We start from the raw sequence: 25,178 nt of genomic DNA, 5'->3' as shown, positions 1-25,178 counted from the left end.
CCTGGTCCGGGAGGATCCCACATGCCACAGGGCAACTAAGCCCATGCGCCACAACTGCTGAGCCTGCGCTCTAGAGCCTGCAGGCCGCAACTACTGAGCCCGCGTGCCACATCTATTGAAGCCCGCGCACCTAGAGCCCATGCTCCACAACAAGAGAGGCCACTGCAATGAGGAGCCCGCTCGCCGCAACTAGAGAAAGCCCACGCACACCAGCAACGAAGACCCAACACAGCCAAAAATAAAAATAAATAAAATAAATAAATATATTTTAAAAAATATTATATTGTATCCCACTGATGCAAAAGCCATCTTATACTAAAGGGATACATAAAGATTTTTTTTTTGTTTTGGCCACACCATGTGGCATGTGGGATCTTCCCGTGCCCCCTGCATTGGGAGCGTGGAGTCTTAACCACTGGACCCCAGGGAAGTCCCAAAATCTTGTTCATTCTCCTTAGTTTTCATTTAATTTCAGGCTTTGAAATATAATTATTGAAGAGAATCTGGAATCCTGACTAGTACTTACATTTTTGCACATTTAAGTCTTTCAACCTGTGAACATTTCAATAAATACTTACTGAGGTACCATGTGCCCAGCACCATTCTAGGCTCTAGAAATATGAAGATAAATAAAACAGGCATGGCCCCAGCACTCACAGAGCTTATAGACTAGTGGAAGAGACAAAAAGTAATTCAAACTTAATATTTTAATAAGTTAATAATGCAAGTAACTACATGAAGTACAAGAAACTGTTGGAGCACATACAAAGGGCATCTAACCCAAATATGGGGGATCTTTGCAGGTTTCCAGGTGGAAAGGATGCCTGAATTGGGACTTTAAACATATGTAACATATAGACAAGTAAAGAGGAGAAGGAGAAAAACAAAACTTCTTTTCCAGAGATAAAAAATTTGAGTCAGAAATGTTGGTTTTGAGTTCTAGCTCTGCCACCAACTAGAGCAATAATTATGTCTATTTTAAGAGAAAGAGTTTTAGATGATAATTGTTGGCGTCTTTTAACTCAACTCTCAGTTTGTCTGTTTAATGATTTCACACTTCTAGTGTTTTGGTAGCTCTCCCATGCGAGACCACCATGCAATTCAGTGATCACAAATTTCTACCACCTGCTCAAAGTTGTTCTGACCAATGTGCCAACTCAGTTCCTCCTCCTTCCTTACAGAGAGGAGGAATCTGAACTAATTTCATGGCTCCAGTTCCTCTGACACTTATGTGGGGCTGTCCCCTCCCAGGCAGAGGTGCCCATTTCAGCTGTGTAGAGCAACTCAGCTGAGAAGAGGGAATGTGAAACAATAGGACCAGAAGACTAGCCTATCCAGCTACAAATGTATCAACCTGAAATGTTGGGCAAATGGATTAAAAGGATACATAGTTTGGTGTCTGCTTGAACAATGGGCGCAATTCATTATTGCAAGCCTGAAAAAGCAGTATTTGTATCTAAAAGAGGTACTGTTTCCTAAGCTACATCCCACAACCTAAGGCCCAAGATCACCTCTCTCCTAAGGCTGAGAAAACTAACACTGCCATCCCTACTGTCTCGGTGGGAATCCTTAGAAAATCTCCTTATGGTGCCTAGAGCAAATGCCACTTGGTAATCAGAGCTTCTTTCTTTAGTTACCAGACTGATCCCTAAAATGGTAAAAAGTTAGATATAAAGCTGGCTAGTACAACTTGATTATAATACAGTGGTTTAAATGTAGGCATTGATGTGGTATTTGACACTCATGAATCAGACTGGCTTTGAACTAAATATTTATCACAAACTGACAGGTTACTACCTTATTCCTGAGCAGCCCAGTCCTGAGATACCTTATTCCCCCAGTGTGCTTGGACAGTCTTGGCCCTGAATGAAAATGAAAAGACCACACCTAACTGGTCACCTGAAAGGGAAGACCCAGCAACTACCTTTCCAGGATATTGTGAGACATCAGGACATGCATAGGATCTGTGCTGTTAAACATATCTCCTGAGAACTATTGAGAGAAGACATTCATCCCTCCAAACTGATGAAAAGGGGCCAATATTCTGAGGCCTCAAGGCTGTGAGCATGATTCTACCAATCCTTATGATGAACCCTGCTTAGCATAACCTTTAACAGCTCTCTTTGAATAGGGATTCACTCTCTTCCCCACTGCAGCTCATGAGGATCAGGAGAACTAGAGGCAGCATTTAAGTCTGCGTGTACTTTATTAATACTCTTTGAGACTGTATCTTTGTGTAAAGGCCCAGAGGGGAAAGAACCTCCTTCTAAGCTCCAACCTCTGGAACTAGAAAATCAGTTCTTAAATAAACTAATAAAGTAGAATTTGAAAGACAAGAATAATGATAATAAGTGAGAAATAACAGAGTAGAAGGTAAAGAGCATGCCTTTCTTAAATCAGTCACACTCAGGAAGTGAGGGATATTTCATGAAGAAGTAGATGTTTGCCCTTCTTAGAAGGTGTGATAATATTCACATTGTGTGTTAAGTGGCAAATGATCAAAATGAAATAAGTCTATAATCAAATCATGAAACAGAACAGTTTTATGAAGATGTAAAAGAGGGGCTGCAAGAAAAGTTAATTGTATAAGACTTCAAATACGCAGATTATAAGGAACTACCATAAGAAAATTCAACCAAAGGGGAAAAAAAAGAGGAGACATACAATCCAGTAGTCTTCTATGGTAAACCAACTGAATCTCTGTAAAAATATAAAAGGAAATTTCAGAGCAACCTGGACAGAATCATTCTAACTCAGATGTATTACTTAGGACAGATATACAATATATAATTGCAGAAATTGTAATTAAATTAGCATTTGTATTGCATCAGATTATTGCCTGACAAACAACAGTCTATCTACATCTCTCTTAGAAAAGCAAAAAATAAGGCACATTATCAATTTCTCCTTTGTAACACTTAGATTAAAGCATCCTTGCAATAGCTCTCAGAAAAAGACTAAGAAGACAAGATCTTGATGTAGCCAGAGATCATGACAACATTTTCAGGTCTAATGGAAACAATCAGAATTAGCCTAAAAGCAAGAATGGGAAAACAAACAGAATAAAGAAAGGCACAACTGATGGCTCTAAAATCCAGTGAAAACAGAAGGAAATATGGAAGAAGTCAATAATAACAATACTATCAATAGCCGGATGTATTGATATTTAACATTTGTACAAACAACATGCTAAACTCTAAACATGGGTTAACTCAGCTTTGAGAAGAAGTGAAATCTTAGGAGGTTTTGGAGTGGAAGAGCATTGGGGAAGGGTGGAAAACAAAAAATTTGGAGAAAACTAATGGCATACCTCACTTTGAACTGCAATAACTTAAAAGGAAGTAAAGGAAGGTACTCACTTTAGGAAACTAACTCGGTACGTATTATTGAACACACTCTATGTGAAGGGCACCAGGTAGGCCACGTGGAGCAAGTCAGTAGGTCTTATTGTTGAAGACAATTTGTCCCAAAGTTTTGTCTAGAACTTTGTCACCTAGTGCCCCGAATTAGTCTCTCCTTCCTGCTCTTCTCTCACTCTTTCCTCTCCCCAATCCCCTCCCTCTTTCCCCATCTTACCTTCTCAACTTTACTCCTGTCTCCCACAGACACAGCCCTGTCTGACATCCTAGCCCAGAAGTAACTGCCACTTATTCATGCAAATGACTTCAGGAAAAATGATATTTATTTTATTCCCTTAAAGGACAAAGCATTATCACTGTCAGAGTCACATTCCACTTTCATAACAGAATAAACTATTTTCATTTTCCTGAAATCATAATCTCTCTGACAGGAAGCAAGAGTGATGATGACAAAATATCTGTGCAGAAAGTAGGAGAGAAGCCTCGATCATGTGAGCACTCCTGCCACTAGAACCCCACCCTAAGAACCAGCCTCCTGTCATCCAAACCAAAATGTATACACGTCACTCCTCTGGGCCTTTTACCAGTGCCATCTGGTACTTAGCCCCTGCCTCCTTTTGTCATTTTTTTAAAATTTATTTTATTTAATCATTTTTTTCTGGCTGTGTTGGGTCTTCGTTTGCTGTGCACGGGCTTTCTCCAGTTGAGGCGAGTGGGAGCTACTCTTCGTCGCGGTGCCCAAGCTTCTCACTGCAGTGGTTTCTCTTGTTGCGGAGCACGGGCTCTAGGCGTGCAGGCTTCAGTAGGTGTGGCACGCGGGCTCAGTAGTTGTGGCTCACAGGCTCTAGAGCGCAGGCTCAGTAGTTGTGGCACACGGGCTTAGTTGCTCCACACGGCATGTGGGATCTTCCCAGACCAGGGCTCGAACCCATGTCCCCTGCGTTGGCAGGCGGATTCTTAACCACTGCGCCACCAGGGAGGCCCTCCTTCTGTCATTTTATTCTCTTTGTGAATGACATTGTTAAGTTTTAAAAAGCAATGGTTCCTCAGTATGTGTTTGTGGAAATAGGGACAACCTAGTGCCCCAACCCGAATGGATAAAGAAAATATGGTATATCCAAACAATTGAATATTACTCATCCATAAAAAGGAATGAAGTTCCAATACACGCTACAACATGGATGAACCTTGAAGACATTATGCTAACTGAAATAAGCCAGACCCAAAAGGACAAATACTGTATGATTTTACTTATATGTGGCATTTAGAATAGGCAAATTCATAAAAAAAGAAAATAGATTAGAGATTACCAGGGGCCGGGAGAAAGGGGAATGGGGAGTTACAGCTACAAGGTTTCTGTTTGGGGTAATGAAAAAGTTTTGTAAGTAGTGGTGATGGTTGCACAATATTGTGAACGTAATTAATGCCATTGAATTGAACATTTAAAAAATGTGTTAAGGGACTTCCCTGGTCTCCAGTGGTAAAGAATCGTGTTCCAATGCAGGGGACGCGGGTTCGATCCCTGGTCGGGGAACTAAGATCCCACATGCTGCGGGGCAGCTAAGCCCGAGTGCCGCAAACTACAATGCCATGCTCTCTGGAGCCCGCACGCCACAACTACAGAGCCCATGCTCTCTGGAGCCCGCACGCCACAACTACAGAGCCCATGCGCTCTGGAGCCCGTGTGCCACAGCTAGAGAGAGAAAACCCACATGTCACAACTAGAGAGAAGCCCTCGCACCACAAGGAAAGATCCCACGTGCCACAACTAAGACTTGACACAGCCAAAAATAAAAATAAGTAAATAAATAAATATTTTTAGAATGTGTTAAAATGGTAAGTCTTGTATTATTTATATTTTACCACAATTTTATTTAAATAGGAAAAAAGAGGGCTTCCCTGGTGGCGCAGTGGTTGAGAATCTGCCTGCCAATGCAGGGGACACGGGTTCGAGCCCTGGTCTGGGAAGATCCCACATGCTGCAGAGCGGCTGGGCCCGTGAGCCACAACTACTGAGCCTGCACGTCTGGAGCCTGTGCTCCGCAACAAGAGAGGCCGCGATGGTGAGAGGCCCGCGCACCGCGATGAAGAGTGGCCGCCGCTTGCCGCAATGGGAGAAAGCCCTCGCACAGAAACGAAGACCCAACACAGCCATAAATAAATAAATAAATAAACCCAAGAAAAAAGTTTAAAAAAAAAGTTAAAAAATAAATAAATAAATAAATAGGAAAAAAGAAAAGAAAAGAAAAGAAAAGAAAGGGGGAAAATGTAGTGCTTCCTCCAGTGTGGGGCAGGGGAGAAAGGAAGGCATTGGTATTTTCAAAAACCTCCCCAGTAATCCTAACGTATAATTTTCTTGTGGGAGAACCACTCAACTAGATTATCTAAGGACCTTCTGGCTTTAAGATTTAATGAATCTGTATAGGTATACATATAGCTGATTCACTTCATTGTACAGCAGAAACTAACACACATTGTAAAGCAATTATACTCTAATTTAAAAAAAAAAGATTTAATGACTCTGTGGCTGCTACATGATTAAGGAAGACAGAGAATGGCACAGGGATGGAAGTTTAAAAAAAGGGGGGGTGGTTAGATACTGAAGCCAGACTGTCTGGATTTGAATCTTAGCTACAGAACTTACTAAATATGTGACCTTGGGCAACTTACTGAACATCTTTACCTATTTCCTCTTCTGTAAAATTTTGATAATAATAGGGTTCTACTTATAGGGTAGAATAAAAATATTAAATCAGTTAATACATACAAAACACTAAGTATCTGGCACCTAGCAAGTGTTCAATAACTTTTAAATCTTTTTTTCACATGATTCTGTCTGCCTGGAATGACGTGGGCCTCCCCCTTTCCGCCCTTGTCTACCTGTAGAGCTCACATTTGTGCTTCAGTGATTTGCTCAAGTGTTACTTCCTCCTTTACAAAGTCTTCCCTGTTCTCTCCAATTTTTGTGCCCCATTGCCCCTGCATTCATTTGTTTATACCCTGTCTTTCTCACCAGACCATACACTTCTTGATAGCAGACTTTCTCACCATTATATCCTCAGCCCCTAACACAGTGTCTGGCACATACTGGCACTCAATAAATGTTTGTTGGATGGAATGGAATGGATTTGAAAACCAAGAAGAGGAAGACATGGAAAAGAATGGGGAATGATGTTGACTACTGACATCTCTATAGGATCTTATAGGCCCACATACCCACTTCTGGTCTCTTAGCATCACTGCTCAATCAATGGTAGGCAGTCGAAAACCTGCAGTTTCCCGTGATCATTCAAACTGCAGAACTGTTCAGAAGAACTCTCCCTATCCTCTGCCTTTACCCTCTTTACTAGTCAGAGTTCTCCAGAGAAACAAAATTAATAGGATGTGTATATATACACCTATAGAGAGAGAATAATTTTAAGGAATTGGCTCACACAATTATGCAGACTGGCAAGTCTAAAAGCTTCAGAGTATGCAGGCAGGCTGTAGACCCAGGGAACAGTTGCAGTTCAAGTCCAAAGGCAGTCTGCTGGCAGAATTCCTTTCTCCTCGGGGGATGTCAGGTTTTTTTCTTCAGACCTTCAGCTGATTAGATGAGGCCCACCCTCCATTATGGAGAGCAATCTGCTTTACTCAAATCCACTGATTTAAATGTAAATCTCATCCAAAAACACCTTCACAGAAACATCAGCATAATCTTTGACCAGCCAAGTTGACACATAAAATTAACTATCACAGCCTCATCCTTTGCTTGTCCTCCACATGCACAAAAGTTCTGGCTATCCCAAACTGCAGGAAATTCTCTATGTCATGCTCTTTTATGGCTCTGGGTTTTTACATATGCTGTTCCTTCTTTATGGAATACTCTTTTCCTGCTTTTTCACCCGGTAAATTACTGCTCATTTTTCAAGGCCCAGATTAAATGTTACCATCTCTGGAAAACTCCCTAGGCCCATTTCCCACCACAGTCTGAGTTAGATGCCCACCTCAGTGCTTCAATCATAGAATTTATTGAATGCATTGAATTACAACTGTGTTTTTGTCTTTCTCTTATGCTAGATCTGTGAGGGTTTTAACCCCACAGGTATTAAAATTAGATATTATTAATTTTTATATTTGCAGCATCTAGCTCAATGCTTGGCATGAGATGGGTGCTTAGTAACTGTTTGTTGAATGAATGGACTATTTTTTAATGAAGCAAATTTTGTTAAGAACAAAATATAAGTAATATAAATAAATGGATTTAAATGGCTAGTAACCCAAATAGGGAGCCTTATCCATTAAAATACTTTAAAGTCCTTAATAACATTTCAAGAATAATAAAACATTAGGGTGAGCAGTTTGGCTATTAAGAAAATGTGTGTATTTAGCTTCTCTGCCTCTGGCTCTATTTATGCTGCTAGGTCTCCCATATTTTCTTTAATATTAAATTCCTCAAGCATAACTGGAGCTGTTCTTTAAATAAAGTTTATCTACTTTTCTTAATTAAACTATTATCAACCAGTTAAGAAGGGTGTGGAGATACATGTCTTTCAGCATCACCAGGCTGAACTTCAGTTGCTATTTCCCTGCTTCCCAGAGCATGTCTCATAGCTTGGCCTAGTCAAGTGAGTCCCACCAACAAGACCACAGCAGTTCCTCATCAGGGGTCCCTGGGCTTGCTCAAGACAAGCTTCACTGAGAAGCTATTTACCACCATCAGCCCTTTAGAAAAAAACACATTTTGTTTATTCCTATTACAAAAGCAATATATGTTTATTGTAGAAAATTGAGAAATGTGAGAAAGCAAAGAAAATAAAAACAACTCATAATCCTACCACCCAGAGATAACTACTGACCCTTCCAGGCCTTTTTCTATTTGTGAACATTGTTTTCCCCAAAAATGGTATCAAACACTATATCCTATTTTATAACTTCCCCTTTACTTATCAATGTATTGTAGACATTTTTCCATGTCATTAAATATTCTACAACATCATTTTTAATGGCTAGTTAATATGGATCCAATATTGGGTTCTGAACACAACAGGTCAATCATTAACTTCAGCTTTCTGAGAGTTGAAAGGCAAATGGGATGACCAGCTGCCACCGATCCTTTACACAGGGATAGATCCATAACCATCACAGGAAAAGTCACATATGTGAAAAGGTACAGATAACAATGTTGAAGTTTTCCCTGAATGTAAATGAGGAAACAGTTTTTGATGGCCAGGGGAAGATTGTGAAAGAATAAATAAGAGATAAGTCAAGAGGATTCATGTTTCCTCTTTGCTCTCTGTTCAGACGTCATCTACATAGAGAAACTAGCTGAGACCAGTAGTGAGATAAAGTGTCTTCATTCATTTTTTGTGTTTATTTAGGATCAATACACTGTTTGGTTTTGAAAGGATTTGAGGCAACCATTCAGCTAGAGTTAAAGGAAAAATGAAACCACAGGAAATATCAAGCACAGGTGCTTCAAAGCACCTGGGAAGTACTCTTTTGGATTGTTTCATCCTGAATATGGCTCTAGATTCTCTAACTATAAGGATAGCTATGATTATTTAGCCTCTATTCTGTGACAGGCATATATTAAGAACTTTATTTTATCATTTAAAGGTCAAAACAACTCTATGAAGTAGGTATTATAATCTCCATTTTATATATAAGGAAATAGGTTCTCAGAGGTTGGGTAACTTGCCAGTTAGTGGGTGACAGAACTAATTAATGGTAGAGACAAGATTCAGGTCCAGGTCTGCCTTCCCAAGCCCTTTCTTCTGTACTACTCTGCAAAGTAACCATCCATGGTGGGCAGAATAATGCCCCCCAAGCCCCACCAAGATGTCCACATCCTAATTCCCAGAACATTACCTTATATGACAAAGGGGAATTAAGATTGCAGATGGAGTTAAGGCTGTTAATCAACTGACCTTAAAATAGGGAGACCATCTTGGATTATCTGGTTGGGCCCAATGTAATCACAAGGACCCTTAAAAGTGGAAAACAGAGACAGAGAAGATGTGACAACAGAAGCAAAGTCAGAGTGATGCAATGTGAGGACTCAGCCTGCTGTTGCTGGCATTGAAGATAGAAGGGAATCATGAGTCGAGGGATGTGGGCAGCCTCTAGAAGCTGGAAAAGGCAAGGAAGTGGATGGTTCCCTAGAATGTCCAGAAAGGAATACACCCTGCCAACACCTTGGTTTTAGCCCACTGATACCCCGAACTGGACCTCTGACTTACAGAACTGCAAGATAATAAATTCATGTTGTTTTAAGCCACCAAGTTTGTGGTAATTTGTTACAGCAGCAAACAGAAAACTCAGACACCATCATTTTGTGAATGTCTAAAGATCAGATTTGTATTCTTAGAGAAAAGATCCAAACACTTAGTACTGGTGTGGAAAAGAACTGCCTGCATGTAATCCATGATTTTCCCCAGAAAAGAATTGTTGATCTTCTTAAGATCTAGAAATGTGTTGGATGAGACTACAAAGCTCTGGGTCAAGTGACATGGACAAGATTATTTTAGCCTGACGTAGAAAATATTTGCTGGCTGCTTACCCCTGTGATACTGTTTGAGACACCTGCTTTTAAGAACCACATCCTCATGGATCATCTAGGAAAAAAGTGAATTATAAAACACCTCTCAAGGGCTGAGTAAACTGCCCTGTTGGATGTAGTTATTAAATACTGAATCAGAACTTTGGTTGGATACCACCAGATAGGACTTTGGATTAATAACCAATGCTGGGGGACTTCCCTGGTGGCGCAGTGATTAAGAATCCGCCTGCCCACGCAGGGGACATGGGTTCAATCCCTGGTCGGGGAAGATCCCACATGCCGCAGGGCAACTAAGCCCACGTGCCACAACTACTGAGCCTGCCCTCTAGAGCCCACGCACTGCAATGAAGAGTAGCCCCCACTTGCCGCGACTAGCGAAAGCCCATGCACAGCAACGAAGACCCAACACAGCCAAAAATAAAATAAATAAATAAATTTATATATTAAAAAAAATAACCAATGCTGGACAACAGGTCTAACCAATTCTTTTTTTTTTTTTTAATTAATTAATTAATTAATTTATGGCTGTGTTGGGTCTTCGTTTCTGTGCAAGGGCTTTCTCTAGTTGCGGCAAGCGGGGGCCACTCTTCATCGTGGTGCGCGGGCCTCTCACTGTCGTGGCCTCTCTTGTTGAGGAGCACAGGCTCCAGACGCGCAGGCTCAGTAGTTGTGGCTCACGGGCCCAGTCGCTCCGTGGCATGTGGGATCTTCCCGGACCAGGGCTCGAACCCGTGTCCCCTGCACTGGCAGGCAGACTCTCAACCACTGCGCCACCAGGGAAGCCCTAACCAATTCTTGAGGCAGCAGATTTGAACTTGAATTCTACCTCTATCACTTTCTGCCTGTGCATATATCGTGTAACCTTTCTAAACATCAGTTTCTTCATTTGTAAGATGGGCTGATATTACTAACTTGGAAAGGTTATTAATAAGGACTTAATGAAAAGATGGATCAAAAGCATCTAGAACAATACCTGGCACATAGCAGGTGCTCAATAACTACTAGCTTGCTTCCTTCATGTTAGTCAAATACTGTGAAGATTTTGTTACTAGGATAGAAGAAATGCTTATTTTCCTCTCTGATCTGTTTCTATAGCAAGAAGGCTTACTTACAGTTTATAAATTGCTAAATTTGGAACTTTTTTAAAGGATAAAACAATGCGCTCTAGGAAATGTGCCTGGAGGCCCAGATTAAAATCTGCTCCTCCAGCCCTTCCAATGATTTGAGAGACTTCTGATTCCTTGTATTATATCTCTTCCTGATTGAAAGAGCTAGAGTGATTTTTGTTATCTGTAACTAAACCTTGCCAGATACACAGATGCGCCGTGTATTACATCATGTGATATGTAAAATTGAATCCCACCAGTCAAGGAACCTCTCCTGCTTATTCTGCTTTTAACAATATTATTTTAATACAGATGCCAATAAAGCATTAATATTTTGAAATTTATGGAAGAGTATTCATTCGCACATAATGCCAGTCTAATGAACCAAAGGCTGAAGATAATGCTGGTGATCCCTTCCGATAGTCTTAAATTGCTATTAATTCTTTTCTTGATGAGACAGGGTGGTGAACAACAGTAAGTCATAGTAGGCAATTTGCTTACACTTTGTTCCTCATGTGGTTATTGTTTCAGAAAAATAGCCTAAAATTTATCAAGAAAGTTAGAATAGATTTTTGAAAGAATCAACCAGGATTGGTTGGTAGTCTGGAGTAATAAAAACATAAGGTTTTCATAAAGATGGGTAGACAGCACTTTGAGCTCATACTGAAGAAATACATGTCAATTGTAAATAACTTAGGACTGCTAATTAAGACAGAATCCGAATAATTCCTTCAAGCCATCTTCTATTAGAAACCTTTTAAATTTTATGTGATTACTTAGATAGTTCTCTGGAAATGCAACTATCAAGGCAAGTTTATTATAACTTCCTTACACATTCTGTCTACTCAAATCTTCATCTAGGCCCAGCTAGCAAACCAGGCCAAGGGACAAGTATTAAAAGTCACTCAGACCTCTGATTTTTTTAAAGTGCTATTTCTGAGAAGACTCAGAGCCACAGAGAAGTCAGGAGCCATCACAGTATGACTCCATCTCCTCCCACATCCATGCTGGGCAGGACTTTTCAGCACATCTCAAGTTTTCTGGGTTTTGCAACAGCCCAGGGTAGCTCCTTAAATCTGCCATGCCTACTCTCTCAACAGATCTAGGCACTACCTAAAGGGAGTTTGCCAAGTCACCATCTCCTTTGTGGTCTGTGAGTTCCATGAAGGCAAGAGAGTTCTCATTCATATTTGTATTCTTAGCATACAGAGCACATTTAACAAATATTGAACAAAAATAAAGACTCAGTCCTGAACTGCATTCTACAATTGCTCCTTGAACTCTGTCCCATCCTGCTGTCAGTTATCACAAGCTCTACTGTTCATTCTCCCATTTCTGTCCTGGTTTCACCTTTGAGATTGTCCTCACACTGTTATCTTTGCTGCTTGGCTGCAATTCTGACTCTCTCTGATAGAGATATTGGTTCCAGAACCCTGAGGAAGCCTTCTCCTGGTTTGGCCTGCCACTGGACTCTATGCTGGCCCCATGCTGGCCCAGGATTGTCACAGCAGCCCAGCCAAGATATATGTGGGACAGGGGTCAGCATCCCTGCAAACTTCTTGGATTAAGACAACTTTCATTTGAGCTACATTATTGAAGAATTTTCAATCTAAAAATAGGAATGCCCTTCAACCCCATTCCTCATGCCTCCTTGTCTTGTGAAAGAGATCCTGAACCACCCACCAAGAAAGAAATAAGGAAATGGCAATGAAATCAGACTGAATGAACAAAGGGAGTAAGGGTATTCACTGAAAGGTTGGCATTGAGCATTTGGAATTTAAAAGACTAAAAAAAGTCTTGGTTTTACCTTTTTTTTCCATTTTCAAAATGTTTCGGTGGCTAAAATAAGTTATACTTTGAATTCACTTAAGAGCAATGAATGTTAATATATTAGAAGTTACTTCATGAAATAAGGACAATGTCTTTACTTCAAAATACTTCAAAGTAGTCATCTGAATATTTGACAGAAATATTATATTTTATTAATCCTGTGTTTAAATGATTGCTTAATTACTTAGTATTTTCATTTACACTAGCCAGAAGAGATTACTTTCCACATTTTAGATTTTTCAGAGTAAAAAATGATACAATCTTAGACTAGACTTTAAATTGGCTATAAACTGGGTTTTTTCACACATAATTTGTGAATATAACTGATGGTAGTTACTCTTAGGCATTTATCCCAAAAATGTTACATTGGGGGTCCTTGGGGATGAATTCTGATCTTTATAGTCACATTGTTGGCCAGTAATAAACTGACATTTGGCCTAAAAATTAGTAGGCTATGTAATCCTTCACTCTATCCATGCGCTTCTTGCTCTTGAGAAAAAATAATTTACTCTGAGAGTCTGAGGGATAGCTACCTTGTTGCACTGTGGAATTTGATTTTGGTGCTCTGACCCTGATAGCCCAGCTCTTCAGTAGGGCTCACTTTTGTATTACTGTAGCAACAGCTAGCTTTTGTTTCCATAGTCAATGACTGCATCTCCTGACCCTGCCAACCGTCTCTCAAATTCATCTTCTTACTTAGAAGAAACAGGGGAGGAATGTGGATGAACCAGTCTAAATCCATCATCATTGCTGTATTTTGCTGGTGACAGGTCCGTGGTGACATCCTGTGTGAGGGTCACTCCCTGTGCTAACAGATGCACAACAGCACCAGAACGGTATGACAGCTCACTCACTCCAGGTGAGAAGAGGTTTGGGGCACACTAGGCTGAATGATAAACTCCTCAGCATGCTAGCTAACATCGCTTAGAAGAGGGATACTTAGGTGAGAAAGAATCCTTATTCTGGGCTGAATAGCAGAAGCTGCCCACGTGGATGTGGGTCAAGGCTCCTTAGATGGGGCTGAGATAGGCTGAAGTTGGGGTCGTGGCTGGCTGAGCTGGGGATGAAGGCTGCTTAGCTGAACTAAGAAGGGCAATGGATACCGGATTCCAGAGTAGGCCAGGCTGGGAGGAACAAGGTAGAATGTGGTCTAAGTGAGCTAAGAAGAATTGCGCTACGCTGGGCTATGGGAGAATGAGAGCGAAGCCTCAGGATGTTGCTGGGCTGTGTCAGTCTGGGTTATAGGAGAGGATAAAATTACAGCTAAAGGACTTGGAGATGAGGTGAGGTAAGGAGAGAGATTGGATGGGATGGGTATGGGGTCGGGGAGAGGCAGGAAGGAGTAGTGGAGAGATGCACCAAACAGGAGCCCTAGCTCAAGTTTGAGCTGGAGACTCAGCTGACAGTTCTAGGGCAGAAGGTTAGGAAAGGGATAGCCAGGGACTATCAGCTGTGCAGGAGTTGCTAGGAGTCAACAGCTGGCTCTGGGAAGGACAAAGAATGAGAAAAAAGAAATCATTAAATTTGTAAGAGCAGAAGGTGGGAAAGAGGGGTAGGGATGAGAGTTATCATTCTGGTTAGAGCTGGCCTAAATATTCTATGTTGCCATCACCTTGGAAGTTCTGGGCATGTTAGTTGCTGTGTAGGCAAAATTGGAGAAGCCTGTCTCCTCTGTACTCAATTGTGGCTAATGACTTTAGTAGACTCTAATGAACCGTGCATACCAGGAAAGGAAAAGGTTAACTGAGATTGAAAAAAAGCCTTATGTGGCAGTTTTTAGATAAGCAGGTTGACTTGGCTTGTGTGAAGGTGATGATGCCTGATTTGGAAAAGAGCAATTTATGTTGTACCGTTTTAAAATCCATTCTGGCACACTGTGATGAATGTGTTGGCTGGCAGCTAAGAACTTGCTGAAATGCAAGAGTCTTTCACCGTTTATAATCGACACTTCCCTTCCAGGAAAGAGCCTTTCTCATCTCTGAAGCAGTGGACTTATCAATTTGCATAAAATATGCCATTCTCAGTGAACATATATTTATCATCTACCACTTACTTTCCTACTGTCTTTTTTTAAAAAAAGCTGAATTAGTTTACAGTGAATCAGCACCTTTAAATTCAGCTGTGCTGGGTGAATCTGTCAAGAGTGGCAGGAAGTCATCGCTAGAAGGGGGAGGGGAAGGAATAAAATGATCCTTTTCTGTTTCCATGATCTTTTTTGTATGTATCTAAGTGGTTAAATCACCAATTAGGTTAGATGCTAATTAAATATAAAACAGATTACAGCACTGTTCTGTTATCTTGTTAAAGTTGTACTTATTGGTTGTTTATTCTTCACCCAATTCTCACTAGACAGGATCAAATAGCTCAGCTGAGTTCAAAGAAGGCTGCCAATCCCCCAGGTCTTACACCAGTCCCTGAAAAAACAGGAACACCCAGGGTCAACAGCCTACTCTCAAATACCTCAAAAACTACATATACCACCTGCTCACATTTGCCCTGTTCTTGCTGCTGTTTATCCATGAAAAAGCCAAGCCTGAATTTTCTCTTGAGGCCAAGGTTTATGGAAATGCCAAATGAATCAGTTCAAAATTTTACACATTTGGTTTCATTTAATCATAACTGATTCTTCACACTATAGACACCACTCAATGAAATTACAACTCGGTCACATCTCTCCATATATCAAATTTTATTAAACTCAAATAACATACAGCAATTGAAAAATGGTGACCAGATGGCATCTTGTTTCAGACCAAACCATAAGTCAGATTTTGAATGAAACTTGACAACATCTGGTTGCTTAAGTGGCATACCTAGATTTATTAAAGTCGTTCCACTCCTTTAATGCCATTTAGAGAATACACACAAATATATAATGCTACTGCAAAGCTGAAAAGAGACTTTATAAAGTCCCATCACTGGCAGGGACATTGTATATGAAGGAAAAGCACAGTATAATCCATCCCATCAAGAGTTAATTTTACCAGCAACATGTACCAAAATTTAAAATGTGTGAACTCTTTGACCCAGCAATGCCATTTGCAGGAATATATCCTAAGGAGATCACTAGTAAAGTACATAAAGATGGCAAGCAATGATATTCATCATGGCTTTCTTTACACAATGAAAAACTGGAAATAACCTAATTGTCCTTTAATGAGGGACCTGTTAAATAAAAACATCAATGCAATATTATGCAGTCATCAAAAAAGATACTATATATGTATATATATTGACATTAAAAAACCTTCATGTCACATTGCTAAGAAAACGAAGGGTATAAAAGAGTATTCATGGTATGACTTTATATAAAACAATTTATATCTATACTTACAGATGGTGAAATTTCAATTATTCAGCACTTTCTTCTTTTTACTTTTTAGTTTAATTTTCCAGATAAGCATGCATTTACTTTAAAATCCAGGAAAAAAATCAAGCTATTTTCATTAGAGGAAAAAAAGTCATTACTTGGTATTTCAGTTAGACAAAAAGTCACCCAGGAAGCCAAATGTAGCTCTTACATTTCTGTGCCTTCTGTTGCAAAGAAAATTGTGGATAAACAGACCATATTACAGAGAGAAACTGGATGGATGGTGTCTAGAACCCAAACCAAAATAGAGGTGAAGTACTACATAAACTAAGGAGGATGCCTTTATTATACATAGTGTTTGAAAGAATTAATTCATTGCGCATGTGTGCGTGCATTACTATATTTTCAGGACTAACAAAAAAAAATAATATGGATTCTAAATGGCAGCGAAGAATATAATCATCATTGGTTTTTCTTACATAAGTTACCACTCTATAAATCTGTGTTAATGTGGAAAAATCTGACCTGAACAGATGGACCTCATGCTGTTTTCTAAAACATGAACAGATTTCTGACCTTCTGGACCAGGAAATGGAGTCAGCACTAAAACAGCGGACACCATCATCCATCTCCTAGAATTTCAATTTAAGGAGCTGCTAATAAAAGCAATATTCCCTCGTTAGAAATAATAGCACAGTGATATGTTTCTGTCCTAACGGAATGTGCTCTCGATATAGTAGCAGAACATAGTGGAGATTGGTTGCAGTGGAGGTGCTGGCTGACTGATCACTGAACTGCACCAATTTTGGAGAATCCCCTCACTGTCGTTCTTGGCAGGGAGCATCATTTGGCAGCTTCCATCCTTCATTCTCCAAGTTTCTCATGGAAGGCACAGTCCTGAGGGCTGCCACTCTGCCTGGTTAAATCTTCATCTCATTAGCCCAATGGCCCCCTTTCCTTGAGCATCTTCACAGGAGCAGTTTCACAATAGATACCCTTGGGCTTGAAGTCCCAATAAAGGGCTCTCAGTCAAGTAATTAGCAACTTTGCATTTTTTTTTCCCCCGGCTCCACCACTTTCTAGCTGTGTAACTTAAGGCTGTGAGGAGGCTGGTGGAGGCAGCAAGACTGGGTCTGAGGAGGAATTGGGGCCAAGCGGATGGCCCACGAGGTCAGGATATTGGTTATATAAAGGGAGAATGAGGAAATAGTTAAATACTCTGAAGATAATGGGAACCAGATTTCTTACCATCAGAGAAGGAAGATACAAACAGAAAACGGGTGAAGACTAGAATGAACACTGTGGTGTTGGAGTGCAGTTGAAGATATTAGAGTAAACACATTTTAATATAAATAGATGAATAGATATAGAAATAAATATAGATGTGCTTAAGAGTTTCCCGGTTCTGTCTGCTAAGATGGCCCTAAAGTAACAATACTCCAGTAGCAATGACCACACCTAGCTCCCAGATCTTGCATTCTCTAAAAGGAAGCTGGGCTCTTTGGAAAAATAGCTTTTGAAATGACTGAAATGGTTGGGGCAGGAAAAGTACAAGATGAGCCTGGAACATCTTACACTAGAAAGTACTCTGATAATAGAGATGTCAAAACAACACAAGAAGCAGCTTGAATGGGATTCGAATGGCCAAATCTGTAACAATTCCAGCCTCAAAGTCAATAATCACTAATCATAGTAATGGGTTATAATCCACCTAATAGAATAGAAATCCACAAGTCCAAACTAATGTAAATAAATGAATAAACAAACAAACAAATAAATAAATAAAAGAAGAGAAAACTCTCCCTTACAACAGAATACCAACTAGTAATGTTGGAATTGGAAAAATTGCCATTTGGCAATCATCATAGTAATAATTTATTTGAGCAAGAACCATCATAAAATAAGTGACCAAAAGTTTGTTGAAGAATAGGATGTTTACATAGTCTCAAAGTGTCTCCCCACAAAATGCTTATAATTACAAAGGGAAAAATAACAACTTTACAGTGGAGACGTTATCACCTTAACCAAGTCATCAAAGTTAACATCACCAGCAAAAAGACAAATCAATATTGTGTCCCTTAATAAGATCCACTGAAAAAACACAGTATTGCTTCTATCATTTTCCTGACAAAAATGTATAACTATGCCAAAAATGCATGACGTGCATCAGACAAACCTAAATGAGGAACATTCTACACAATTAATGGCCTGAACTTTCAAAAAAGTCAAGGTCACTAAAAGACAAGGAAGAAATGAGGAACTGCCACAAATTAAAGATTAAAGAGACAGGACAACTAAATGCAATTCATAACGCTGGATTTAACTCTAGACAAGAAATAAAAAACATTTTTCCGAAGAGGAAATTATTGGGGAAAATGGCATATATTGAATGAGGTCTGTGGATTCAATGGCAGAATTATATCAGTCTTAAGTTCCTCATTTGGGTGATAATTCTGTGGTTATGCAGGAGGGTGTCTTGTCTTTAAGGAAGACTACTTAAGTGTAGTCTTCCTACTTAAGTACTTAGGGGTAATTAGGCATCACATCTGCAGCTTATTATCAATTGGTTCAGAATAAAAGAGAAAGTATATGAATGAATGACAAAGCAAGCATTGTAAAATGTTTATAATTGGAGAACTTGGGATGAAGTATATATGAGAATTACCCTTCACCCCAAGAGTTCATTGCACTATGCGTGCAAGTTTACTGTTAAGTTTGAAATTATTTCTAAATAAAATATGAAAACATATACTGGGGATAACAGAATCTACCTAGATTTTTTGGGAGAAGTACACGAGTTAATATGTGTGAGGTGCTTAAAGCAGAGCTAGGTATACAGTAAATGCTAAATAAATGTTAGTGATGATGGTGATAGTGGTAATGAAATCCTGAACTTTACACCACAACTCATCTGAATCAGGACAAGTTGACTCTGGTTCACTTATTTGTTTTCTCTTTTTAGATTCAATTTAGAAATTGAAAAAAATATTTATTTACATTTGAGATGCTAACATTATTAAACTTGTTTACTATAGTTTAAGCACACAGTGTTCATGTAGAACAATATTTTATAAACTGTTGTCCTCAAGAAAAAAGGATGTTAGTAGTATGTTTTAAATAATCAAGATCAAGTTTTCGAAATTTTCATCCTTCATTAATTTAGGCAATATGATAAAAATGAGATTATATGTTAAGTACATACATAGATATATATGTCTTTATCCAAATACAGTATATACATTAGCATGTATATATTTACTATAGGGTAACTATATACAATATTATAATAATATGCATAGAATTAAAGACCATGGGAGTTGAAAAAGGCTGTGGAGTTCATCTACTCCAATTTCTTTGAAAGTAACTCTAGCCTCTACAGCAACCCCAACAAATAGTACAGTTTCCGTTTGAACCTACAGTCACAGAAAACGTATTCCTTCTCAAGACAGCCACCTGGGAGTCATTCTGATTGTTAGAAAATTCTTTTTTAACATTGAGTCAAAAATCTCTCTATATGTAATCTCCAGAGTCTGTTCCTACATATTTGCTCTGGGGTCACTAATTAATTCCCTCTTCCACATGACATTTCAATATGAGGAACTACTATTTCCTACCCTCCCCGTCCCAGGTCTCCTATCATGAGTTTTCTCTTCTCCAAACTGAAAATCTTCTCTTTCTCAATTATTCCACGTATAATCGTGGTTTTCATCTTACCACCTTAACCATTCTTCTCTGAACATATACCAGTTTCTATGATCTCTCCTAGTCAGGAGATGCTGTTTCTATGAGGGCAGCCTGAGATCACACCAGCTATCCTGGCAGCCTCATGCATTTATGTTTATTCCTTCATTTGGTCAATATTTACTAGGTGCCTATGATGTGGAAGGCACTCTGCTAACATAGTATGAGAGATAAAATTAAGAAAACAGGGACTTCCCTGGTGGCTCAGTGGTTAAGAATCCACCTGCCAATGCAGGGGACACGGGTTCCAACCCTGGTCCGGGAAGATCCCACATGCCACGGAGCAACTAAGCCCGTGCGCCACAGCTACTGAGCCTGCGCTCTAGAGACTGTGAGCCACAACTACTGAGCCCGCGTGCCACAACTACTGAAGCCCATGCTCCGCAACAAGAGAAGCCACCACAATGAGAAGCCTGCACACTGCAGTGAAAAGTAGCCCCCGTTCACCGCAACTAGAGAAAGCCCATGCGCAGCAATGAAGACCCAATGCAGCCAAAAATAATTACTTAATTTTTAAATTTTTTAAAAAACAGACAATGGTAATAAAAGATAACTTTTTAAAAAATCAAGAAAACATATGCTTTCTCTTAAAGAACTTACATGTTCATTTTGGAGAAAAGAAATATGCTAACAAGTACCACAAAACAGACACAACAAATGCTATGCATGTTAAAGAAAGTTATACAATTAAATATGTATTTGCTTTAACATCAGAGTACTAGAGAACAAAGCAAAAGTAATGACAATTTCAGACTAGACCTATTTTGGTTTGGGATAGCAAGAGAACCAGTAAAAAGCAGCAGCTTGGGATTTAAGCAACATTAAGAGAGAAATTTCCAGATTAGGAGAATTATTCACAGATTCAGAAGACACAAAGGGTTCATAGTTTTACCCTTAAGAGCTCTGACAATGGGATCAATAATCACTTGTCCAGAGTGATTTACATGCAACTTTATAGAAAGGCAAGAAAATAAATAGACTAGACTACTATGCACCAGGCTTATACCAAGGGCTCAGTGTGTATTATTTTACTTAATCCCACAACAACCCCAACAAGGCAGGCACTAATATCAGTCCCTCTTTAAAAAGAAAAAAAATTAAGCAAAGATCAGCAAGCTTCAGTAACTTGCCCAAGCTTACAAGGAGCTTACTGTGGCAGTCAGCCTTCAAATCCAGACTGTCAGCTTCCGGTCCAACTTGAGGTCATCAACTACTTACTGCCCAACAAGGCAATATCTGGCAAATTCCCACCCACGTCCCCACAAACTTCCAGGTGAACTACTTGGAGAAGGCTCTCACTAAACAATCTGTTCCTCCTCTGGGCTCAAGAACAGCTTCTGCAGGACTCTGTTACAGTCCTTGATACAAGGTATCAATGTGAATTGTGTATGTAACACAAACCCCTGATAAAGTGTTACTGCTCCAAGAACAGAGATTGTGTCCTTATCTTCTTCTTGGAATCCCTAGGCCGGAGGGCATTGCCAGACTCAACAAATGCTGGGAGAATGGCATAGCTGGCCTGCTTTGAAGAAAGTCACCCTCTTAACCAGAGACCTCTAATCCTGGGTCTAATTAGTTGTGGTGCAGAGCTTTGGTTGCCACAATGCTGCAACCTAACTTTATCTTCTATCTCTTAACTCTAACTAAATTAAGGGAATCTGGGAGTTCCCTGGCAGTCCAGTGGTTAGGACTCCGCGTTTCTACTGCAGTGGGCACGGGTTTGATCCCTGGTCAGGGAACTAAGATAATGCAAGCCTCATGGTGCAGCCAATAAAATAAAATGATTTTTTTTATAAAAGGGAAGGGGAAAGATATATTTGACTACATAAAAACTGAAATTTTCTATACAGCAGAAAATATCATAAAGTTTAAAAATAAAAAAATCAAGAAAAAATTGCAACATGTAACAGAGTCTTTAGTATACAAAGAGTTTTTACAAATAAGAAAAAGGATATAAGCACACCAACAGAAAAATAAGGATATGAGCTGGAAACTCACAAAACAAAAATAAGTATGACCAATAAATATATAAAAAGATGCTCTTTACTGTCTATTCAATTGGAAAAAAACCCTGATTTTGGTGATAGTGTGGGGATACTGACATTAATTCAGTGTTTATGTTGGTATATATTGGTACATCTTTTCTGTAGCACAATCTAGAAATAGTGTTCTTCCAACAAATATTTCTTGAATACACATATATCTGACACTGTGTAGATACTGAGAACATAGTAAAGAATAAAGCACGCAAGGGAGGAGACAGGAAATAATTGAACAAATAAATAAACAAATCAATGTATCAAAAAATAAAATGTACATATCCACTGAACGATCAATTTCACTTCTAGGATTTTTTTTCTAAGAAAATAAATAAGTGCACAAATGTTTGTTCGAAGATATTATTTGCAGAACTGTCTAATAACAGCAAAAATTGGAAATAAATAAGTGTTCATTATTATAAGATTGCTTAAACAAATTATGTTCTGCCCACATAGTGCAATATTATACAACACTTAATGATGATGACCTAGTTTTATATGTATTGGTTTGAAAGACATTAATGATAAATTATATAGTGAAAATGCAACCAACAGAAGATTGGTCCATTTAAAATGCATGTGTGTTCATCTAAGAGAAAATCTGTTAAAGTATGGAGGTTCCGTAAAAAACTAAAAATAGAGTTACCATATGATCCAGCAATCCCACTCCTGGGCATATATCCAGAAAAAATGAAAGCTCTAATTCAAAAAGATACATGCACCCCAGTGTTCATAGAGGCACTGTTTACAATAGGCAAGACATTGAAGCAACCTAACTGTCCATCAACAAATGAATGGATAAAGAAGATGTGAGGTATATAGATATAGGTATAGATATAGATAGATAGATACACAATGGAATATTACTCAGCCATAAAAAAGAATGAAACAATGTAATCTGTAGCAATATGGATGGACCTAGACATTATCATACTAAGTGAAGTAAGTCAGACAAAGACAGATATTATATGATATCATTTACATGTGGAATCTAAAAAAAAATACAAATGAACTTAATTACAAAACAGAAACAGACGCACAGACCTAGAAAACAAACTTATGGTTACCAAAGGGGAAGGGGGGTGGATAAATTGGAGCATGGGATTAACAAATGCACACTACCGTATGTAAAATAGATAAATAACAAGGATTTACTGTAGAGCACAGGGAACTATATTCAATATCTTGTAATAAACTATAATGGAAAAGAATCAGAAAAAAAGAATATAATGCATATATGTATAACTGAATCACTTTGCTGCACTCCTAAAACTAACACAATATGGTAAATCAACTATGCTTCAATTTTTAAAATATCTATTTACAATGGTTTTCTCTGGTTTTATGTATTTCTGTCACCTAAATTTCTTACAGTGAGCATACATTTTATGAGAGAAAAACCACAGATATTCAATGTTTTGAAAAGTATATATGTAATCTTTACAGAGTTCACAAACCATATCCCACCAGTATATTTGAAATTGTCAGCATTATGATACATCTTAGTCATATTTTCTTCAGATTATAACTTTCCATAAGATCGTTAGCTAGCAATTGTTCTGTATTAAATTTTTCATTAATTCTTTTTGTTGAAACTTCCTTTAGCAACATCTTTTTTGTATCAATATCAATTTTACATCTTTCTAGACTATCCTTGTTCTGGAATTAAAATATGTGTAAATACTTCGTTGCTCAGCAAAATACCAAACACTTTAATTCACCTGTTCCCAAGGTTCTGTGACTTGGGAACAGATGACTATGGAAGTTAATGGTTCTGCGGAGTTCAGAAACACTAAAGGTGTCAAAAAATAAAGATGGATTACAAAAGAAGCTCTGGAAAAAATGTGTGGCTTGTAGTGTGTGCTGGCATTGAAAACCAATGAGTGTATTTACATGTGCGTAATCTTTGTGTGCATATACACATACATGCATCCTACATATGCTATGCATATGTATACGTGAGAGTTCATGTTTATGCTCACCCTGTGTCCTCCCATGTAGGTAAATCAAACCTGTTATGCATATGCTTTATCTGCAGCCCCGGGCGAGCCACATTTGCCTTCATGTTATCTGCGGGAAACCAGCATCAACCGATCCGCAAAGGGCTTCAGTGTCGAGCCAGGGAGCCGGCGCCACTCTGGCCACCTGCCTTGGAGAGCGGCTACTCAAAGGTGCGGAGTAGAACCGCAAGGCAGGCCGCCGCCCGGGAAGTAAGCCGACGAAGGAGCTTGAAGCACTTCAGCACCACGGACACGGGCAACCCCAATCGAGTCCTTTCGAGCCGTAAAGCCGGCGGAGACCGCCCCTTCCCCAGGCACCCCCAGCCCTCTCCGCCTAGTGCGTCACTGTCTCCGGGCCCTCAATCGTCACTGAGACGCCAGCTTTCCATCCCGCTCCTCGCCAAGCCCGGCGAAAGCCTTGCCGGAGATGCGGGTCCGCGCAGCGCTCCCACTCGCCCTTCCTGCTGGCGCGCGCCACCCTGCCATCCTCTTCTCTCTAAAGAGGCCAAACGGGCGCACGAGGCGTAGAAATTCTACGGCCCAGAGCCGGGTCAGAGAGGGGTCCCGGAGGTGGGGAGGCTGAGCGGACTTGCTCTGCGCCTCCACCCGCTACGTTCGGCCGCGGCCTGGCCCTTCCTCCTTGCCCTCGCCGTTCGTTGGGGAAAGATTTCTCCAAACCGTTTATTCTCCGCGAAAATCTCAACCCATATAGACTGGCGTCCAAGAGTCAGAGACAGACAACAGAGTAAAGGAAAATACTCATTCTTGGCCCTATTTCTAAAACCATCCAGCATTCTTAAAAGTTTATATTTGAAATTGATCCCATGGCGCCATAGGGACTCTCCCTTGTTTGGGTGGGCTCCTGGACGAAAGGAAAGCAGTAGCTCCTGGCCTTTATCAGAGAGGCCGGGGAAGGACCCATACATGCGACGGCGGCAGGAAACGGGGGCGCACAGCTGATACTGACCCTACCGAACCCGTGTCCAGGTTTTCCAAGAAAGCAGTGCCGGGAAGTGGGGCCCCCGCAGCCGCTCAGGCGTCGAGCAGAGCCTCCGCAAAGGCTTGTAAAGGGGGCGGGGCGCTTCGCCCAGGGCCCGGCCCAACCCCAAAAGAGGGACTTGGCCTCTTAGGTGCCTCGGCTAAAAGCGAGCGTGTGGGGTTCGGGGTACGCTCCCACTCCTTACGGGTGGGGCGGCCCGGCAGGCAGGGTCGAGGTCCCAGTCCGCTGCTGCCGACCAGCTGCCGGGGCCCG

At 40.0% G+C, this 25,178-nt stretch overlaps 1 protein-coding gene across 2 annotated transcripts in view; it reads right to left on the bottom strand.

Moving 5' to 3' along the window:
* SLC35G2 (solute carrier family 35 member G2) overlaps positions 1-25,178 on the bottom strand; it is a 39,386-nt gene that overhangs the window by 6,521 nt on the left and 7,687 nt on the right. The window contains exon 1 of one of the 2 annotated variants that reach the window (XM_082459182.1): positions 24,894-25,160. The exons of the other annotated variant lie outside the window; for it this stretch is intronic. The gene's annotated coding sequence lies outside the window, so the exon portion shown is untranslated. Of the gene's footprint in view, positions 1-24,893; positions 25,161-25,178 lie in introns of those variants that run through there. 2 annotated transcript variants of the gene reach the window in all.

The sequence above is a fragment of the Balaenoptera physalus genome (assembly GCF_965194825.1).
Source record: "Balaenoptera physalus genome assembly, chromosome: 4".
In the NCBI taxonomy this organism is placed as follows: domain Eukaryota; kingdom Metazoa; phylum Chordata; class Mammalia; order Artiodactyla; family Balaenopteridae; genus Balaenoptera; species Balaenoptera physalus.
The sequence above is the reverse complement of the archived record's forward strand: the minus strand, read 5'-3'. Positions and strand labels throughout refer to the sequence as shown.